Source organism: Bos taurus, chromosome 1, assembly GCF_002263795.3.
Source record: "Bos taurus isolate L1 Dominette 01449 registration number 42190680 breed Hereford chromosome 1, ARS-UCD2.0, whole genome shotgun sequence".
Taxonomy (NCBI): domain Eukaryota; kingdom Metazoa; phylum Chordata; class Mammalia; order Artiodactyla; family Bovidae; genus Bos; species Bos taurus.
Window position 1 is genome coordinate 83,082,635 of NC_037328.1, and position 21,497 is coordinate 83,104,131.

The window sequence follows — 21,497 nt, forward strand, 5'->3', positions numbered from 1 at the left end:
AGAGAGACCTGGGCATTGGACATGTTGTCTTGGGGTAACTTGGCAGAATTACTCAATTTACCTTTACGGGAAGAAACTTGAAGAATGATTTTATTTCCTAATTGCATTTTATCTTCTGTTTGCTAAATTGCACCTTTAGAAATCCTTGTGTTTGCTCAGTAAGCTTTCTGGTGGTTCATTGAGACAGATGGCCACACGAGTTATAGAAAACCCTCGTGGTATAATTATAAAGTGCTACTTATTTTGTACAGATTCCTACCACTATCCCATATAGGTGGAAAATTAGTATCAGGAGTATCACCTCTGAATTATTAAGTGTAATAATATAAATGAATTGTCCAATGGTAAAGAATCCGCCTGCAAAGCAGGAGACCCTGGTTTGATTCGTGGGTTGGAAAGGTCCCCTGGATACGGGATAGGCTACCCCACTCCAGTATTCTTGGGCTTCTGGCTGGTGACTCAGACAGTAAAAGAATCTGCCTGCAATGTGGGAGACCTGGGTTTGATCCCTGGGTTGGGAAGATCCCCTGGAGGAAGGCATGGCAACCCCATCCAGTATTCTTGCCTGGAGAATCCCCATGGACAGAGGGGCCTGGCAGGCTACAGTCCATGGGGTTGCAAAGAGTTGGACACGACTGAGTGACTACACACAGCACACATAGTAAAGGAGAAATAATAATGAAAGATGTTGGTATAAAGAAGGTGTAAGAGAAAATACAAGAGTAGTACAGAGGAAGGTGAGAGAAAACTGTTGAAAGAGCAGACAGGCTTGGTTTTCAGAAAGAGAAGCAGAGAGATGAAAGAAGAGAGGGGTAAGTATGAAACATGGTACTGTCTGTAGATATTCTGGATTTCTAGAAGACAGAAAGAATCAAAGGCAGTATTGAGATAAAACTCACAGTAAGAATGGGCAGGTATATGGGGGCACCGAAACAATAAGTAAGAAGGGATTTTTCTTAGAACTGTTTAGTGAATAAAAGAAACACCGAGGGACTTCCCTGGTGGTCCAGAGGTTAAAACTCCACGCTTCCACTGCAGGGGGCATGGGTTTGATCCCTGGTTGGTGAATTAAGATACTGTACGCCTCACGGTGTGACCAAAAAAAAAAAAAAAGACAAGAAATACTGATATGTGAGAAGGTTGTGAGGATATACCGGATACTGCTAATAAAAGGAGAGAATGGGAGCTTAGAAATGGCAACCTAAGAAGTTAGAAACATAATCAAGCATTTGAAGAGAGTAGTAGTATATCCAGGGCCAAAGAGTTCATAAATTTCCAATGTGTGCTCTTAACAGAGGTTTATACTAGCAAATGGAGGAAAAGGAGATAAAGTTTTAAGTGTATGTTTTTTTGAAAGGGAAAGGGATATTGTAAATCATATGTACATCCTCTGAAATTGTGAAATACCCCTAACATTCCTCCTGACACATCTAGGCTAGAACTTAAACTATAGCTTAAACTATTTTGCCTCATTGTCAGGTCATGTTTTAAACTGCAAGAGTCACCTCAGCCTTAACACATGAACAGGTGGTTGCTTTGCAAAGGATATTGTCAATTGTAATGGTCTTGGCACAGAAAACCTAAAGTCACCTATGTGTGAGATAAAATGCAAAGTTGACGTCTAGAGAAACACAAATGTGGGGATGGGAAAGGAAAAAGAAATGATGCAAAGGTGACCTTAAGGAATTTGAAACTCCTCAAAGTTGTGGTAAACACTTTTCATGTTAAGTTATTAGCAAAAATCAAGGGCAAGTTTCTGATTGAAAAACATGTTTCGAGTAATGGAAAGAAGGAAATATAAGAGAATCTACAAGCAGAAATGCCATTGTCAGTGTAATAAGGACTGTCTCTAAGAACAGAGATAGTTGACATATAAAAGTGGACTGCTAATTTTCTACATAAGTTATGGGAAAATAAAATAAAATATACCAAGATAGGATAAAGGGATTGCATCTAGAGCTAATAAACAATGATTCTTGGCTGGCTGGCGTTCATTCATACATTGCAACAAGTCTATTAAGCACCTATGATGTGACAGGTGTCATGATATCATATACTGATTTGTAAAAATGGGTGAGACATTGTCTTTTAGGAAAGCACACTCTTTAAGGGGAGCCAGAAATATGAATAAATCTCTGAAATCTATTCATCTAGTTGAATATAATTAAAACATAATCCAGATATTCATCCTTGGTATTCTTTCACTTCCCCTTTCAATTTTTCTCTCTCCTCAGGTCCTTGCTCCCAGGTACCTGTTGGAGTCCTCCCCAGGATATGTGCTGGTGGGGATATGAAGTACTGTTAATATAGAACTCTTTTAAAAAAAATAGGTTTTGGAGAATTCCCTGGAAGTTCATTGGTTAGGATTCTGTGCTTTCACTGTCGAGGGCCTGAGTTTAATCCCTGGTCGAGGAGCTAAGATCCTGCAAGCCTCTTGGGACAACTACCCTACCCCACCAAGAAGGAAGGGTTTTTGGCAGGGAGTAAATATAATATACGCTCATTGAAAACACAGACTTCCCAGGTGGGTACAATGGTAAAGAACTTACCTGCCAATGCAGGAGATGCAGATATGATCCCTGGGTTGGAAAGATCCCCTGGAGTGGGAAATGGCAGCCCACTCCAATTTTCTTGCATGGAATATTCCATGGACAGGGGAGCCTGGTGGTCTACAGCTGATGGGGTCACAAAGAGTTGGACACAACTGAGTAATTGAATATCCATGCATTGAAAACACAGACAAGAAAATAAAAGAAGATAGCAATCCTCATAATCCCATTATCCTGGACAAAGTTAGCTCTTGTTATTTTTGTTTTTTATGTCTAGCTATCCATTCAGTTCAGTTCAGTTCAGTTCAGTCGCTCAGTCGTGTCCGACTCTTTGCGACCCCATGAATTGCAGCACGCCTGGCCTCCCTGTCCGTCACCAACTCTTGGAGCTCACTCAAACTCACGTCCATCGAGTCAGTGATGCCATCCATCCATCTCATCCTCTGTCGTCCCGTTCTCCTCCTGCCCCCAATCCCTCCCAGCTGTCCATTGGAGAAGTAAATGGCAACCCACTCCAGTATTCTTGCCTGGAAAATTCCATGGACAGAGGAGCCTGGTGGGCTATAGTCCAAGGGGTCACAAAGGGACATGAATGAGAAACTAACACTTTCACTCTCAGTTATCCATATCTTTCCCTCTGCATTTCTATCTAGCACTCTTTTTTTTTTAAAACAGAAATTTTATATACATACTGTTTTATAACTTTTTTTTTTCATGCTATATATCGTGGACCTGTTTCCCTGGTTTTGACATAGATCTACATTCTTACTTTAAATGGCTGCAGAGCATTCCTTTACGTGGCTATAGGACTATTTAACTTGAACTCTTTAATTGAGGCCCTTAACTAGTCTTCCTGGCCCTTCTTCAAGCATGTGTATGTATTCAGAGGGCCCTCTCTTTGATTTTGTGAGATTAGAGGAACCTGTTAGAATAAAACTTGACACAAAGGAAAGTGAAATGAAAATGGTTGATGAAAGGGACATTTTTTAATTTAAATATTTTATAATAATTTCTTGCAAATGAGATGACCTTTTCATTCTTTTGAATCTCTGAAAGTGTCTGAGAGACTTCAAGTCAAATCCCATTACACCTGTTTAGAATGAAGTATCAAAGCTTCTACACGGGGGCTTTAAAAAATTATTTATTTTTTAATTGAAGGGTAATTGCTTTACAGAATTGTGTTGGTTTCTGCCAAACATCAACATGAATCAGCCATAGGTATACATATGTCCCCTCCCTCTTGAACCTCCCTCCCACCTCCCACCCCATCCCATACCTCTAGGTTGTTACAGAGCTCAGTTTGAGTTCCCTGAATTATACAGAAAATTCCTATTGGCTATCTAGTTTACATATGGTAATGTAAGTTTCCATGTTACTCTTTCCATACATCCCACGCTTCTCCTTTCTACCCACCCAGCTGTGTCCATAAGTCTGTTCTCTATGTCTATGTCTCCACTGTTGCCCTGAAAATAATTTCATCAGTACCATCTTTCTAGATTCCATATATATGTGTTAGTATACAATATTTGTTTTTCTCTTTCTGACTTACTTCACTCTGTATAATAGGCTTTAGGTTCATCCATCTCATTCAGTTCAGTTCAGTCGCTCAGTCGTGTCCGACTCTTTGAGACGCCATGAATCGCAGCATGCCAGGCCTCCCTGTCCATCACCAGCTCCCAGAGTTCACTCAAACTCACGTCCATCGAGTCGGTGATGCCATCCAGCCATCTCATCCTCTGTCGTCCCCTTCTCCTCCTGCCCCCAACCCCTCCCAGCATCAGGGTCTTTTCCAATGAGTCAACTCTTTGCATGAGGTGGCCAAAGTATTGGAGTTTCAGCTTTAGCATCAGTCCTTCCAATGAACACCCAGGACTGATCTCCCTTAGGATGGACTGGTTGGATCTCCTTGCAGTCCAGGGGACGCTCAAGAGTCTTCTCCAACACCACAGTTCAAAAGCATCAATTCTTCAGCACTCAGCTTTCTTCACAGTCCAACGCTCACATCCATACATGACCACTGGAAAAACCATAGCCTTGACTAGACAGACCTTTGTGGGCAAAGTAACATCTCTGCTTTTGAATATGCTATCTAGGTTGGTCATAACTTTCCTTCCAAGGAGTAAGCATCTTTTAATTTCATGGCTGCAATCACCATCTGCAGTGATTTTGGAGCCCCAGAAAATAAAGTCTGACACTGTTTCCACTGTTTCCCCATCTATTTGCCATGAAGTGATGGGACCAGATGCCATGGTTTTAGTGTTCTGAATGTTGAGCTTTAAGCCAACTTTTTCACTCTCCTCTTTCACTTTCATCAAGAGGCTTTTTAGTTCCTCTTCACTTTCTGCCATAAGGGTGGTGTCATCTGCATATCTGAGGTTATTGATATTTCTTCCGGCAATCTTGATTCCAGCTTGTGCTTCTTCCAGCCTAGTATTTCTTATGATGTACTCTGCATAGAAGTTAAATAAGCAGGGTGACAATATACAGCCTTGATATACTCCTTTTCCTATTTGGAACCAGTCTGTTGTTCCATGTCCAGTTCTAACTGTTGCTTCCTTAGAACTGACCTAAATGCATTCCTTTTTATGACTAATATTCCATATGTATGTGTACCACAGCTTCTTTATCTATTCATCTGTCAGTGAACATCTAGGTTGCTTCTATGTCCTAGCTATTGTAAATAGTGCTATAATGAACGTTGGGGTCCATGTGTCTTTTTCAATTTTGTTTTCCTTAGAGTATATGCCTAATAGTGGGATTGCTGGGTCATATGGTGGTTTTATTCCTAGTTTTTTAAGGAATAAAAAAACTCCATACTGTCTTCCATAGTGGCTGTATCAATTTTACATTCCCACCAACAGTGCAAGAGGGTTCCTTTTCTTCACACCCTTTCCAGCATTTATTGTTTGTAAACTTTTTGATGATGGCCATTCTGACCAGTGTGAGGCGATATCTCGTTGTAGTCTCGATTTGCATTTCTCTAATAATGAGTGATGTTGAGCATCTTTTCATATGTTTATTAGCCGTTTATATGTCTTCTTTGGAGAAATGTCTTTTTAGGGCTTTTCCCCACTTTTTGATTGGGTTGTTTGTTTTCTGGTATTGACTTGCATATACCTGCTTGTGTATTTTGGAAATTAATCCTTTGTCAGTTGTTTCATTTGCTGTTATTTTCTCCTGTTCTGAGAGTTGTTTTTTCACCTTGTTTATAGTTTCCTTTGCTGTGCAAAAGCTATTAAGTTTAATCAGGTCCCACTTGTTTATTTCTGTTTTTATTTCCATTACTCTAGGAGTTGGGTCATAGAGTTGCTGTTATTTATGTCATAGAATGTTCTGCCTATGTTTTCCTCTAAGAGTTTTATAGTTTCTAGCCTTACATTTAGGGTCTTTAATCTATTTTGAGTTTATCTTTATGTATGGTGTTAAGAAGTGTTCTAATTTCATTCTTTTGCATGTGGCTGTCCAGTTTTCCCAGCGTCACTTATTGAAGAGTCTGTCTTTGCCCCATTGTATATTCTTGCCTCCTTTGTCAAAAGTAAGGTACCCATAGGTATGTGGGTTTATCTCTGAGCTTTTTATCTACAAGAGGGCTCTTTACCTCAGTGTTTGTAGAGATTATCATAAATGCACTGAGGAGCCAGTGCTTCCTGGAAAGTTATTTATTGGGACAATAAATCAAGAAGAGACTCCACTGACCCCAATCTTCAGTGATAAGGGAGTCAGAAGTTAGGTGAGGCTAAGGAACACTGAAGTGTGTGGGAATGAGGACCCACATGCCCATGAGGCATGTGAGACATCAGGAGATTGTCTAGGGCTGTCCTAAACCTGCTTGGTAGGGCTGTGTTGTTTTGGGAATCTAGAGGGGACATGGTAGTCACTGGGCTTCTCTGATGGCTCCAACAGTAAAGAACCTGCTTGCAATGCAGGAGATGCTGGAGACTTGGGTTCGATCCTGGGGTCAGGAAGATCCCCTGGAGGAGGAAATGGCAGCCCACTCCAGTATTCTTGCCTGGAGAGTCCCATGGACAGAGGAGCCTAGTGGGCTACAGTCCATGGAGTCACAAAGAGTTGGATACAACTAAAGCATAAAATGAACATATGCATACACATGGTAGTCATTGCAGGTAAGTGGTTAAGACTAGGAAACGGCCTGTGTCTGGCTGGACCTAAGACCATGAGAATCTTCATGCTGTAGTTTGTAGGGAGAAGTGGATATGGATGTCATGCCTTGGTGTTTCAGAGGACGATCACCATAGTGATAGAGGTGGCCATGAAAAGCAGGTAGAGACAGAAGAGCAAGGTGTCCATCATGTGGCTTAACTGCACCCATAGACTGACCAAGTGCTGCTTCTGAGTCTTGTTTTCCGGCTAGGTTCTTGCTGACCGAGGGAACCCATTTAGTTCTCTCTCTGGACCTGGCACCTTCCCCACAAACTCCATGGGCTCCACACCTATGGTGAGACGGAGACTCAGCTGTGGGCCACCAAGGTCACCTGGGGGATTGTGGGGAAGGAGGCAGGAGCGGAAAAGCAGAGGTGATGGAGGAGGAAGCGTGGGCAGTGCTCATTTCCCTCACCAGGCAGGTGGGCAAGGCCTGTGTTTCCTTTCTGGGGCATAGCGGGGCAGCATGTCCTTGGGCTGGTGCAGTGTAGAAGCAGGAAATGGAGCCAGCGAGGCATAGGTGGGGGCTGGGTGGTGGCCGGGTCCAGCAGGGAGGAGATGAAGATGGTCTCCAGCAGGCTGAGCACCATCAGGGACAGACACAGGGCAAAATAGACACTGGGAGGAAGCTGGGCCTGCCTGAGGGCCAGAGGCACCGCCAGGACTTTATTCCTCTCTTCCAATCCCACCCTGGGAAGCACAGCCTCTTTTGCCCAGTATATCTCCCTTCCCTGAGCCAGTTCCGCCAGTCCCTCTCACCCTTCTCTTCTCAAGAGCTGGAGGGGCCATACTGATGAGGGGGGTGCCACTGGCAGGGAGTAAGTCATTCATCATGAGCAGGAAGACATTGTAGCCCAGCAGAAGAGTTATCTTGAATGAGGCAAGGTTCTTTTTTAAATTATTATTATTTTATTTTAATTGGAGGCTAATTACTTTACAATATTGTATTGGTTTTGCCATACATTGACATGAATCCACCATGGGTGTACATGTGTTCCCCATCCTGAACCCCTCTCCCACCTCCCTCCCCATCCCATCCCTCTGGGTCATCCCAGTGCACCATCCCTGAGCACCCTGTATCATGCATCGAACCTGGACTGGTGATTCGTTTCACATATGATAATATACATGTTTCAATGCCATTCTCCCAAATCACCCCACCCTCACCCTCTCCCACAGAGTCCAAAAGACTGTTCTATACATCTGTGTCTCTTTTGCAGTCTCACCTACAGGGTTATCATTACCATCTTTCTAAATTCCATATATATGCATTAGTATACTGTATTGGTGTTTTTCTTTCTGGCTTACTTCACTCTGTATAATAGGCTCCAGTTTCATCCACCTTCTTAGAACTGATTCAAATGTATTCTTTTTAATGGCTGAGTAATACTCCATTGTGTATATATACCACAGCTTTCTTATCCATTCATTTGCTGATGGACATCTAGGTTGCTTCCATGTCCTGGCTTTTATAAACAGTGCTGCGATGAACACTGGAGTACACGTGTCTCTTTCAATTCTGGTTTCCTTGGTGTGTATACCCAGCAGTGGGATTGCTGGGTCATATAGAAGTTCAACATTCAGAAAACTAAGATCATGGCATCTGGTCCCATCACTTCATGGCAAATAGATGGAGAAACAGTGGAAACAGTGTCAGACTTTATTTTCTGGGGCTCCAAAATCACTGCAGATGGTGATTGCAGCCATGAAATTAAAAGATGCTTACTCCTTGGAAGGAAAGTTATGACCAACCTAGATAGCATATTCAAAAGCAGAGATGTTACTTTGCCCACAAAGGTCTGTCTAGTCAAGGCTATGGTTTTTCCAGTGGTCATGTATGGATGTGAGCGTTGGACTGTGAAGAAAGCTGAGTGCTGAAGAATTGATGCTTTTGAACTGTGGTGTTGGAGAAGACTCTTGAGAGTCCCCTGGACTGCAAGGAGATCCAACCAGTCCATCCTAAGGGAGATCAGTCCTGGGTGTTCATTGGAAGGACTGATGCTAAAGTTGAAACTCCAATACTTTGGCCACCTCATGCAAAGAGTTGACTCATTGGAAAAGACCCTGATGCTGGGAGGGGTTGGGGGCAGGAGGAGAAGGGGACGACAGAGGATGAGATGGCTGGATGGCATCACCGACTCAATGGACGTGAGTTTGAGTGAACTCTGGGAGTTGGTGATGGACAGGGAGGCCTGGCGTGCTGCAATTCATGGGGTCGTAAAGAGTCGGACATGACTGAGCAACTGAACTGAACTGAATGGATGGCAGTTCCATTTCCAGTTTTTTAAGGAACCTCCACACTGTTCTCACTAGTGGCTGTGCTAGTTTGCATTCCCACCAACAGTGTAAGAAGGTTCCGTTTTCTCCACATCCTCTCCAGCATTTATTGCTTGTAGACTTTTGGATAGCAGCCATTCTGACTGGCATGAAATGGTACCTCATTGTGGTGAGGCAAAGTTCTTATTTCCTGCTGTCAGGTAAAAGCTGAGGGCGTCAATGGTGAGCGGAAAGCTACTGGGCACCAGGAGGTTTAAGATGAAGAGGCTGGGCCTGCACCTGTTGGCCATCTGGTAGGAAGGAGTGTGGAGAATGTGGCAAATAACTGATGCCAGAGGGCTCAACTCTATATTTGATTATTCATTCTTTGCTGATGTCCAATTAGGCTGGTCATGGGTTGACCTCTCTGGGTAATAGATGCATTGAATTGTGCCCTGTTCAGAAGTGCCACCAATTTCATTGTCTAATTTCCCCTTATGTCCCACTTTCTGGGAACACAATTATAGACTTTTGTGGGAAAATGGGGCTCTTTGGACCATTGGACAGGACCATCCATTTTTATAAAAGTCCAGCTGCTCCTCCTGTCTGCAGGGCAAATGCATTGGGGATCCTTCTTGAGGGCAGTTAGGATAGAAAGTGGAATGAGGAGCAGGTGCTCAACTCCTTAGAATTATTTTTACATCCTAAAGGGCCTTAGATTAAGAGGAAAATCAAGAGCAACTTGGAAGTCAAACAGGGGCCCCTGGACTTACATAGGAAATGAGTTGGTCATATAGGTTGCTGTCCATCAACATCTTTGGGGTGGCCTTGCTGGTGTTCAGAAGCTCCCACTCCCCCTGTGTCTGAGTGACATTTCAAGGTATATCTGTTATCACCCACAATTCCTTGTCCAGGAGCATGCTGTCCACTGCAAGTAGGCCAGGGTAGCTCAGTCCAGAGAGTCCTCAAGTCTCCTGCCCACAAGATTCAATTCCTCCCCCACTGAGCTTCTTCCACAGATTCTCCTCTCTGTTCTTTTAAAGTAGGCATCTAGGTTTTCTCAGAAGTGGGTCATAGGACCAGAAATTCATATACATGTGGGCTGCAGCATTAGGAGGTTTTTTTTTTTTCGTTGTTAGAGTCAAAGTTATGGGAAGATTAGTTATGACTCAAACATGAGTCAAGAAATTTTTGGAGGGACTTTCTTGGTGGTCCAGTGGTTAAGAATCTGCCTGCCAATGCAGGGGACACAGGTTCGATCCCTAGTGTCCCCTTCGTTGTCTAAGGGGAACTAAGATCACACATGCCTTGGGGCAACTAAGCCTGTAGCACAACTAGAGCTACATGTACCCTAGAGCCCATGCTCCGCAACTAGAGAGTAGCCCCCACTCTGCAACTAGAGAGAAAGCCTGCGTGCAGCACCGAAGACCCAGCGCAGCCAAAAATAAGTCAATAAAATAAATAAAAAGAATTTTGGGAGTCTTTCCTATTTTTCTTCTCAATTCCCCAATTCTATGTGTTGTTTCAGTGGAATAAATCTTGAACAGCTCAATATTTTTATAATTACATGCATGCCAGTTATAATGATTTATTTATCTGATTCTTCCATAGGACACCTGGTAGCTTCAGTTACATTAATTACTGGTTAAAGTGTATTGGCTGTTAATGTTAACAGGCTTGAGCTAAAAATTATACATGTGCAGCAGGTCAGGGTCAGGTTAGATTCATTTGGTGGAAGGGCTATCTAAGGTAAAGCAGTAGTTTTTGTTTATTTTTTAAACTTTATTGAGAAATTAAAGCAGTAGTTCTTAATCCTGTCTGCACATTAGTGTCACCTGGCGAGATAGAAAGAAATCACAGTAGTAGAACCCCATTGGAACAATTAACTTGGAGTTTCTGGAGTAATGCATAGTTATTGGTATTTTTAAAAAGATTCAGTGGGCAGCCAGAGTTGAGAAGCACTGATCTAAAACCTCCCTAAATAATGCCTGCATCACTGATATATCTTCCTCTGAACCTGAAATGGCTGCCACAATGTGTCTCACTCACCTGTGTAGAGGAGGGGACTGAAGGTGAGCAGGCAAGTCTGTTGGTCAAAAGGAAAGTAGAAGGTGTCTGGGTTATAGGTGCTGGTCACCCTCATTGGCCTGTGGTACTATAATTCGACCTTGGCTGCTGAGATAGGTAATGAGACCTGGAGGTGCCTGACCCACATCCACACTGCTTATGAGAAGCAGAGAGAGAGAGGCGCTGTGGGTGCCTTCATCAGCTCGTCTCCCTCCCTTCCCAGGTCTCCTACTGTGCTCACTCTTGGGGCTATTTCTTTAAGGTCACTCTCTCTCGTCTCTTCTGCTCATAGTGTTTTGTGAGAGTCAACTCATTGAGACTGTGCCCTGATCTGAATCTGCTGGTGTCCCTGTGCCCTGCACTGACCCTTGGTTGCTCTTTTCAGATGGGCTTCATGCTGGCTTTCCCTGACCCGGATATACATGATTCCTCGATGCTGATATCTGGAAGCCACAGGTTCTCAGCTGATACAGTGAGTCTGTTGTTGCTGATGCACTCTACTGTGTTCTAGCTAATGAAAGGCTAGATGTGTAGTCCCACATCTACAACCAGGTCAGTAGAAGCAGAGGTGAGTGATGGTGGAGCCACTCCAGCCCTTCCCTTTCTTCTTCTCTTTCTTTTTGGCCATACTAAATGGCAGGCAAAATTTTCCCATACCAGGGATCAAACCCGTGTCCCCTGCAGTGGAAGCACAGAGTCTTAACCACTGGACCACCAGGGAAGTAGTCTTTAAACTCTGATACTCTTATTCCCACTGAGGTCCCTAATGACCACACCCTATCTCCCCTTCTTTATTAGCCAAGTATCATTGGCAATGGAGAAGGAAATGATAACCCACTCCAGTATTCTTGTCTAGGGAATCCCAGGGACGGAGGAGCCTGGTGGGCTGCCGTTTACGGGGTTGCACAGAGTCAGACATGACTGAAGCGACTTAGCAGCAGCAGCATTGGCAAAGTACCCCTTAATGGCCTTTTTTCTAGGCAGACATTAAATACAGCCCAAAACCACTTGGACCCAGGGTTGTACCAGTGCATTGGTCTGCAAACACTTGGCCATTTTCTTGGGTTACGAGTTCTGTCTTCCTAAGCTGCCCAGGGAGATTTGCGTCTCCTGGACCAGTTCTAGATGAACTTATTTGGTCCAGGAACAATTTATACATTGGGTAGAGGTCTGGAAAACCTTTAAGTCACTCTTAAAATTTAAACTTATAATTGGTAGTGGGAAAGGGGGGAGAGTTGATCTGCTTTACCGTAGTAATCCACAGGAATGATGTCAGAAGCTGGAGCTGTGCATCCTGGTAAAGAAATTCCCATCCAGGCTTATTAGTACAAAAAGATTTGGCCCATGCCCACTACATATTCTTATAAATATTTACTAATTTATTGGAGCAGGCATCATTTTAGATGCTGATCTATCTTTTCCTTATTGTCTCCCCTTGTATCTAGGAACAATTTAGGTTTGTTTGTTTTTTTTTAAAGAAAGGTCTTAATTTTTTTGTTTTTTTGTTTTTATTTTTTCAGTTGGAGGATAATTGCTTTACAATATTGTGTTAGTTTCTGCCATAAATCAACATGAATCTTCCACAGGTATACATATGTCCCCTTCCCTCTTGAACCTCCTTCCCACCTCCCACAACATCCCATCCCTCTAGGCTGTCACAGAGCATTGGGTTTGAGTCCTTGTATCATATAGCATATTCCCACTGGCTATCTGTTTTACACATGGTAATGTGTATGTTTCAGTGTTAATCTCTCAATTCATCCCTTCCTCTCCTTTCCCCACTGTGTCCACAAGTTTGTTGTCTATGTCTGCGTCTCCTTTGCTGCTCTGCAAATAGTTTCAACAGTACCATCTTTCTAGACTCCATGTATATGTGTTAATACATTATATTTGTTTTTCTCTTTCTGACTTACTTCACTCTGTATAATAAGCTCTTGGTTCATCTGCTTCATTAGAACTGACTCAAATGCAATGCTTTTTATGGCTGAGTAATATTCCATTGTATATATGTACAACAACTTCTTTATCCATTCATCTGTTGATGGACATCTATGTTGCTTCCATCTCCTAGCTATTGTAAATAGTGCTGCAATGAACATCAATTCAGGTTTTAATTGACATAAAGATCACTTCTTTCTGGAACTTTCCAGAAAGGTCAGGACTCAAGGATAAATCCTTCCTGAAAAAATGTCACTGCAGCCTTCTTCTCTGTGTCTCCCCATCCCATAGGAAAACCCTCTAATTGCTCCAGAATCCATTCATAGTACCTGTTGCTCACCACTAGACCAATACAATGTTGGGCTGAGAGGGCAGAGGATTATTATCCCCTATTAGAAGCAACAGAATGTGGGGACCAGGTCTCATCACTTCCAGGATGGCAGACAGATGAAAGATATGTTGACTTGAGTGGGAATGCTGACCTTGGTAGCTGGACAGAAGACCTTTAAATCAAACAATGCTTGGAAGGCAGCAGGATCTACCCCATGCTGGTCAAATCCTGAGCAACTGATGGTGAAAATATTGCCTCTTCCTGAAGCCAGCAGAGACCCTGTGAGAGAGAGCCTCCATTACTAGGATGGGAGCCTCTCTGCAGAGAGAGAAAACAGAGGACTCACTGGGAGGAGTGGGTGAGCCCTCCTCCTTCTTGGGCCAAGACTTCTTAAGGTCAAAATCCTTCCTGCCAGGGCTGGAGAGGATGGGCTGATCTGGTAGGCAAATGGTGGAAATGGATGTGGTGAGCTGAGTCAGTATCTATTCTCATTGTTCATCCTCATGCAAAATCTGCCCAAATCTGTATGCAAACTCATCCTTGATGTAATGGCAGCCACTTCAAGAAGGCCTGTGGTGCACCCATCACAAGTCTCTTGGATCTACCTACTAGTACCACCTAGCACTGCCCTTGGACTTGTACTCAAGGTCATTTATAAATCTGCTCTAATGATTTCTCATCCTCATTTTCAGGGACTTCTGTTTACCTAAGACAGAGTTAATTTATCAAGAAGATAAGATAGATAATCAACTGCGCTTACTTACTAGGCAGATACGGGAAACACGAAGTAGGTATTCTGAATATGTGCTTATTTTGGTGCTTTAGCTTATTTTGCCCTTCTCAGATTTAGTCATCTCAGATAGCTTAGGACTTATTTCTAGCACTGGGATCATTAGGCCATATCACTGAGCCAATCATAGTAAGCCCTATGTGGATCTTTGTTCTTGGCCATGGCCAGGGAGCTATTTGGGTAGTACCTGAGCAGAATCTTTGCTCCGTTTCCTTTTTTTTTTTTAATCTTTTTTTCCCCTGCCTTCTCTCTTTCTCTATATCTTTCCATAATATTTAAGGTACCTACCCAGACTGGGAACAAGTATTTCCCCGTGGAGGCAAAGTATCTGTTTTCTTCTACCTCAGATTGATTCCTATCCTCCCTTGATATTTTACTTACTCTTTCAGGGCTACTCTTTTCATAGACATCATATCAAAGGAGGTAGGGAGGTTAGGATGAAGGTGTGGTGGAAAGGGCACTGGAGGACAAGAAAAGGTAGATTTGGAAAGGTAGTGAAATGAGATCCCTATGCAGGCAGGGAGTGAGGAGAGCTCTGTGTCCTGAGCAGTGGAATATCTTTCTATCTGTCACCAAAAGGAAATCAAGACACTGACATTATGGAAGAAATATTTAACTTGTTAATTCTAATGTCCTTCACGTGCTAGAAGAAAGTTCCTATATATGCTTCAGAACCACACTCTGGTCTTCTCTGTTCTTGCCCCATCTTACCTTGAAGCAGAAGGTTGACAGTGAGACAGAGGAGGAATCCCCTCACAGCGGGCCACCTTCCTTCCATCCTCTTCTTCTGGACTCTCCTCTGGGGACTTGCCAGTAGCCCCCAAACCCTGGTGCTTAAAGGAGCTCCAACCAAACCTTGGTTCCTGGTTTTGAATACTGCTCATGACAGCTGACCACTCCCTGGTGAGAGGCTATGGCCAGAGAGGTCACAGCAGTTTCCTGCTTTGCCCCTGTCCATGAATGCCTTCTGAGCTCCAGACAGGGAGGAAGTTGGGCCAAGACTAAGGGAAAAGTATCCTGTTTGGCAGCTCTATACTGAGATCAATAACAAAATAACTCACTTTAATGAGAGAGTGTGGACTGGTGAAATAAGAATTATTACTTTTCTAAAGCCAGGGAATCTGCAGATTTGGAAAGGTGACAATATTTAGTGATTTGGTTACATATTTATTAAGAATAATTGAAAATACCAAATTATAAATCTTTATTCATAGCTTCATTATCTATTGTTTATATTTTTCCAACATCCCCTAGCTAGATTTCCTCCTTCCAGTCTTTCTGCCTCCCTGATTCGTTCTCCCCCAGACTAATGTTTTCTATACAAGTTTTACTCTATGTATTGATTCCATGATAACAGATGTCACAAAACTAAGTTAACAGATCTGTTTTTAACATTTTTGTGTTGTCAATAGTGATATACATTATCATAAACTAGTAATCCAGCTACCATCAATATTAACGGCCTGTGTCAATGTTATGTCTTATGTCACATCTTTATAAAAAGTACAATTTAACCAAATGAGTGAATTGGAACATTGTTATGTTAAGTATCTTAAGTCACATTTCCAGAAAGACTTGAAAATGTTTTCTTGCAGAAGGGATGAAGAGTCAGACCTAGAGTACAAAAGAAACTTTGTTCAGAATGTAAGATCATGACAGTCCAAAATAGAAACGGCTAAGGAAGGCAGGAATGTCCCACTTTGGGGGCCCAAAGTGGGAAAATATAGAACAGAAGGCTGCAATGTCTTTTGTTTAAAGTTTGAAATGTCTGTAGTCTTTCAGTCCTACCAGCTCTGTAAGTCATTGCTTCCCTTCTTTGGAAACTTGGCCAAGGGATTGGGCCATCATGTCATATAGGACCAAAGTACTACTGTGTTTGTATCTACATAGACACACCTGTGGGGTGCTGGGCTCCTGGACTGGCCAAGAGTGAAGGGCTGGCTGTCAAGGGACACTTGAGTTCCACAGGTAGGCTATACTCACAGGCCCTGGAACTAGGAAAGGAGGGTTAACTTCAAGCCATGCTGCAAGTGGCTGAAGATAGTTGATACATACCTTGTTTTTAATAAAGTTGGCTGAAAAATGGGACCTAAGTTCTGATTGGACTCAGAAGTAGACATAGCTGTCAGGAGATGGAAGTGATAGAGGCAGGAGAATAAAGCACTGAGGCACAGGCTTGCTTCTGACCTGGAGAATCGGAGTTTCAACTCTGGGATCTGGAGATCTCAGGGACTATTATTTCTCCTGCTGCTGCTGTTGCTGCAGGTGATAACTAACATATTGAGTACTCTATTGTATGCCAGGCATTGTATTAGGCTGATGCAAATGTAACTGTGGTTTTGGACCGTTAATTTTAAATCGTTATAACTAGGCTCAAACACATCTTTATTAATCAAATTAGGAACCATTACAATCAACACATTTTTGCCAATAAGAAATGTTTGTTTATTCCTGTAGCATAAAAATCCATGTTTCTGGATTCATCGAACTCTTGGAAAGAATTTTCTGCCTCCTACTGGTTATGGAAGTGTTTTCCCTGCAAAAAGTTGTTAAGATGTGTGAAGATCTGGTAATTGGTTGGCAAGAGGTCAGGTGAATATGGCGGATGAGGCAAAACTTTGTAGCCCCGTTCACTCAACTTTTGAAATGTTGGTTGTGCAACGTGCAGTTGGGCATTATTGTGGAGAATTGGGCCCTTTCTGTTGACCAATGCTGGCTGCAGGTGTTGCAGTTTTTGGTGCATCTCATCGATTTGCTGAGCGTACTTCTCAGATGTAATGGTTTTGCCAGGATTCAGAAAGCTGTAGTGGATCAGACCGGCAGCAGACCACCGAACAGTGACCAGGACCCTTTTGTTGGTGTAAGTTTGGCTTTGGGAGTTGTTTTGGAGCTTCTCAGTCCCACCACTGAGCTCGTCATTGCCAGTTGTCATATAACATCCACTTTTCATCGCATATCACAATCTGATCAAGAAAGCATTCATTGTTGTTATGTACAATAAGAGAACACAACACTTCAAAATAACGATTGTTGTGATTTTCAGTCAGCTCAGGAGACACTCACTTATCAAGTTTTTTACCTTTCCAATTTGTTTCAAATGCCGAATGACCATAGAATGGTTGATGTGGAGTTCTTCAGCAGCTTCTTGTGTCTCAATTCTTTATGTGTAAGAGGATCGGCTTTGATGATCCTCTAGGTTGGTTGCTATCAACTTCCAGGGGCTGGTCACTGTGCTCCTCACCTTCAAGGCTCTGCTCTCCCTTGCAAAACCTCTTGAACCACCATTGCACTGTATGTTCGTTAGCAGTTCCTGGGCCAAATGCATTGCTGATGTTACAAGTTGTCTTTGCTGCTTCACAACCTGTCTTGAACTCAAATAAGAAAATCACTCAAATTTGCTTTTAGTCTAACATCATCTCCCTAGTCTAAAATAAATGTAAAATAAACAGTAAGTAATAAGTCACTAGCAAAGAAACATAAAGTGAGAAATGCACATTAAAATGATGTATAACATAGCCACATTTATTTAAGAATGTATTCCAGTATCAAACAGCAAAGTCCAACAATGCAATTACTTTTGCACCAACCTAATATGTCTAATTTTATGTCATCCCCCAACATTCCTACAGTGCAGATACTGGATAGGAGTATGTGGAAAAAAAGAAATGGAGCCAAGTAAATAGACAGATGGCAATGGGATCTTGTATTTTCTGATCATATTTTAGAACATAAACACACTTGAGGAAAATATAAATTTTGTTATTAACCACTGATCATCTTTTATAAAAATACCTAAAATGATGAACTAGAAAACATTTTCAAATAAAGCAATAAAAATGATAGTACTTAAAATAACCAGGGTTTCAGGTTTTCTAGTGCTTATGGTTTATAACAAGCCATATAAGAATCACATAGTTTTTCATCATGAACACTGGGTCTCTTTCTACCTTCAGAATTCTTTACTTGTAAAAGGTGCTTTTCACATTGGCCAGTCCTCCATCTCAGATAAATTATTAAGCACCTGGAATTCTTGTCTAGGAGACATACTGGCTTAGGTTAGCTCTCAGAGTTCATGCTAGCACGGAGTTCCTTGTTACCAATGTGGTTTGGATACCTGTCCTGCATATGCCTGCCTCCTCCTTCCCTTCTCCAGTAGGCTCTCAGATGGGGAAAGGTAGCCATATTTAAACAGAACTTCAGTAGCTAGATTGTCATTTTCTGAGGCCATTAGAAATAGCTGTCTCCAACATTCTCTGGGAGAAGGCAATGGCACCCCACTCCAGTACTCTTGCCTGGAAAATCCCATGGACGGAGGAGCCTGGTAGGCTGCAGTCCATGGGGTTGCTCAGAGTTGGACACAACTGAGCGACTTCACTTTCACTTTTCACTTTCACTTTTCACTTTCATGCATTGGAGAAGGAAATGACAACCCACTCCAATGTTCTTGCCTGGAGAATCCCAGGGATGGGGAAGCCTGATGGGCTGCCATCTCAGGGGTCACACAGAATTGGACATGACTGAAGCAACTTAGCAGCAGCAGCAGCAGCAACATTCTCTGGAATATCCTGGGAAGTCTCTAAGACTCTCATTTTAGCTCTGATACATGTCTCTCCTAAGCCAAGCTGTGGGCTTTGTTGGTCACTCATGACTAGGAGATGGTTCAGAAACTCTTAGCTGATTCAGGGGTCATCGTGGGAGGGTGAGGACTTCCTCCACTCTCAGCTTTCTCTGGGCATCTTTGGAATCTCCATCTTGGGTTCAGTATCTTTGAATTCCTGGGCACTCGGCCATGGCCCCTAAAAAAGAGGCCCTGAATTTGGGCTTTAGCTGCTTCCTTGGACAAGTCTGGGGCCAGTTAGAATTCCTGTTTGGGGTATAGTCTTGGATCAGTTGGAGGATACCATCAACTTAAGGTGTGGGTGTTTCTAGAAATCCTTGCGTTCGCCTGGGGTTTCCCAAACTTGAGTTGCAGCTTAGCAATGGGCCTCCTCACCTGGAAAAGCATTTTTGTCATCCTCTAGCTGCCTCTTGTTTGGGAGGATGGCCTCATGCAGCACAATCCAGCCTTGAGGAAGATAGAATGCCAAGGTGAAGAATCTCTCTGGAGACTGTATAGCAGCATCAAAGCCCCCAGGCTTCACACCTAGTGGCGTCACTCCTAGTCTGGCTTTTTCTAAATTATCCTCCACTGTGTAGGCTGTGTAATTTGAAATGCAGAGCTGACCATATCTTTCTTATACTTGAAATCTTTCAGTGGCTCCCATTGTCTGTAGCAGTTATGTTAAGATTGCTGAGTCTGAAAATTCGTATTTTCAACAAGTTTCCCAGGTGCTGCTGCAGCTATTCCTCCTGGGACCACACTTAGAAAACTGACCTATAGGATGAAATCCCGCCCCCTTAGCATGATGTAAAGAACTCCCTGACTTAGGTCCCACCCATCCTTCCATCACGTTGCCTTGCATTTTATGTTACAAAAGACTCGTTCTTATCTTTAATATGTATCAGAATTACTTAATGTGCTTTTACCCTTACCACTCTGGCCCTAAATCAGAATCATAGCCCTGAATCAGAATTACAATTGGTAGTGCTCAGGAATCGACATTTTAAAGTAGATCCACAACTGATTCTAATGCAGGTGGATCTTGGACTACACAGGGAGAAACACTGCATCCTAAATAGCACCCCAACACTCAGTATGTGATTTTACTCTTCCACATTCCCTTGACCTAAAATACACCTTCTACTATTGATCTCTGGTCCTACTAATAAATTCTTAAAGATTCAGCTCAATTCAAGCATCCAGTCTTTGGTGAAGCCTGCCTCAGTGTCTCTTCTTTCTCTCTTCTTGTCAATTAAACACACACACACAGATGCCCACATACACATGTGCACATGTGCTCCTGGATACTGTTGTGACTCTTAAACTGGAAACATTTCCTTACATGTATGTCTCTCCTCCTGCTCTGTAACCTCATGGAGAGAAGGAAACATTGTTTTGGCCCCCCAGTATATAACATATAGCAGTAAGTAGTCAATAAATGTTTTTTAAATTGAAATTTAGCTGATTTACAATATTATATTAGTTTCAGTTGTACAACATAGTAATTCAATATTTTGAAAGATTATACTCCATTTAAAACATTATAAAATATTGACTATATTCTCTGTGCTGTGCAGTATATCCTTGTTGCTTATTTATTTTATACATGATAGTTTGAACTTCTTAATCCCCTACACCTATTTGGCTCCTCCACTCTTTCTTCTCCCTACTGGCAACTACTAGTGTGTTTTCCATATCTGTGAATCTGTTTCTGTTTTGTTACATTCATTTTTTTATTTTTTAAATTTCACATGTAAAGATAAGATGCAGTATTTGTCTTTCTCTGTCTGATGTATTTCACTAAATATAATGCCCTCTAGGTCCATTCATGTTGTTGCAAATGGCAGAATTTCATTCTTTTTTTTTAGCTGAGTAGTATTCCATTACGTATATTATTATATGATATATACAAGCTGGAATCAAGATTGCCGGGAGAAATATCAATAACCTCAGATGACACCACCCTTATGGCAGAAAGTGAAGAGGAACTCAAAAGCCTCTTGATGAAAGTGAAAGAGGAGAGTGAAAAAGTTGGCTTAAAGCTCAACATTCAGAAAACGAAGATCATGGCATCCGGTCCCATCAGTTCATGGGAAATAGATGGGGAAACAGTGGAAACGGCATCAGACTTTATTTTTGGGGGCTCCAAAATCACTGCAGATGGTGACTGCAGCCATGAAATTAAAAGACGCTTACTCCTTGGAAGGAAAGTTATGACCAACCTAGATAGCATATTCAAAAGCAGAGACATTACTTTGCCAACAAAGGTCTGTCTAGTCAAGGCTATGGTTTTTCCAGTGGTCATATATGGATTGAGAGTTGGACTGTGAGGAAGGCTGAGCACCGAAGAATTGATGCTTTTGAACTGTGGTGTTGGAGAAGACTCTTGAGAGTCCCTTGGACTGCAAGGAGATCCAACCAGTCCATTCTGAAGGAGATCAGTCCTGGGTGTTCATTGGAAGGACTGATGCTAAAGCTGAAACTCCAGTACCTTGGCCACCTCATGTGAAGAGTTGACTCATTGGAAAAGACTCTGATGCTGGGAGGGATTGGGGGCAGGAGGAGAAGGGGATGACAGAGGATGAGATGGCTGGATGGCATCACCAACTCAATGGACGTGAGTCTGGGTGAACTCCGGGAGTTGGTGATGGACAGGGAGGTCTGGTGTGCTGGGATTCATGGGGTTACAAAAAGGTGGATACGACTGAGCGACTGAACTGAACTGAACTGCTGACCTGGGAAATTTAGGGTTCAATAGAAAGTAGTAGAATAAACTAAAGAAAATAAATGCTTGCTAAAAATGAA

At 42.5% G+C, this 21,497-nt stretch overlaps 1 pseudogene; it reads right to left on the minus strand.

Moving 5' to 3' along the window:
• Window positions 1-6,955: 6,955 nt before the first annotated feature.
• Window positions 6,956-17,417, minus strand: LOC786154 (5-hydroxytryptamine receptor 3C-like; annotated as a pseudogene).
• Between the last annotated feature and the right edge of the window lie 4,080 nt (window positions 17,418-21,497).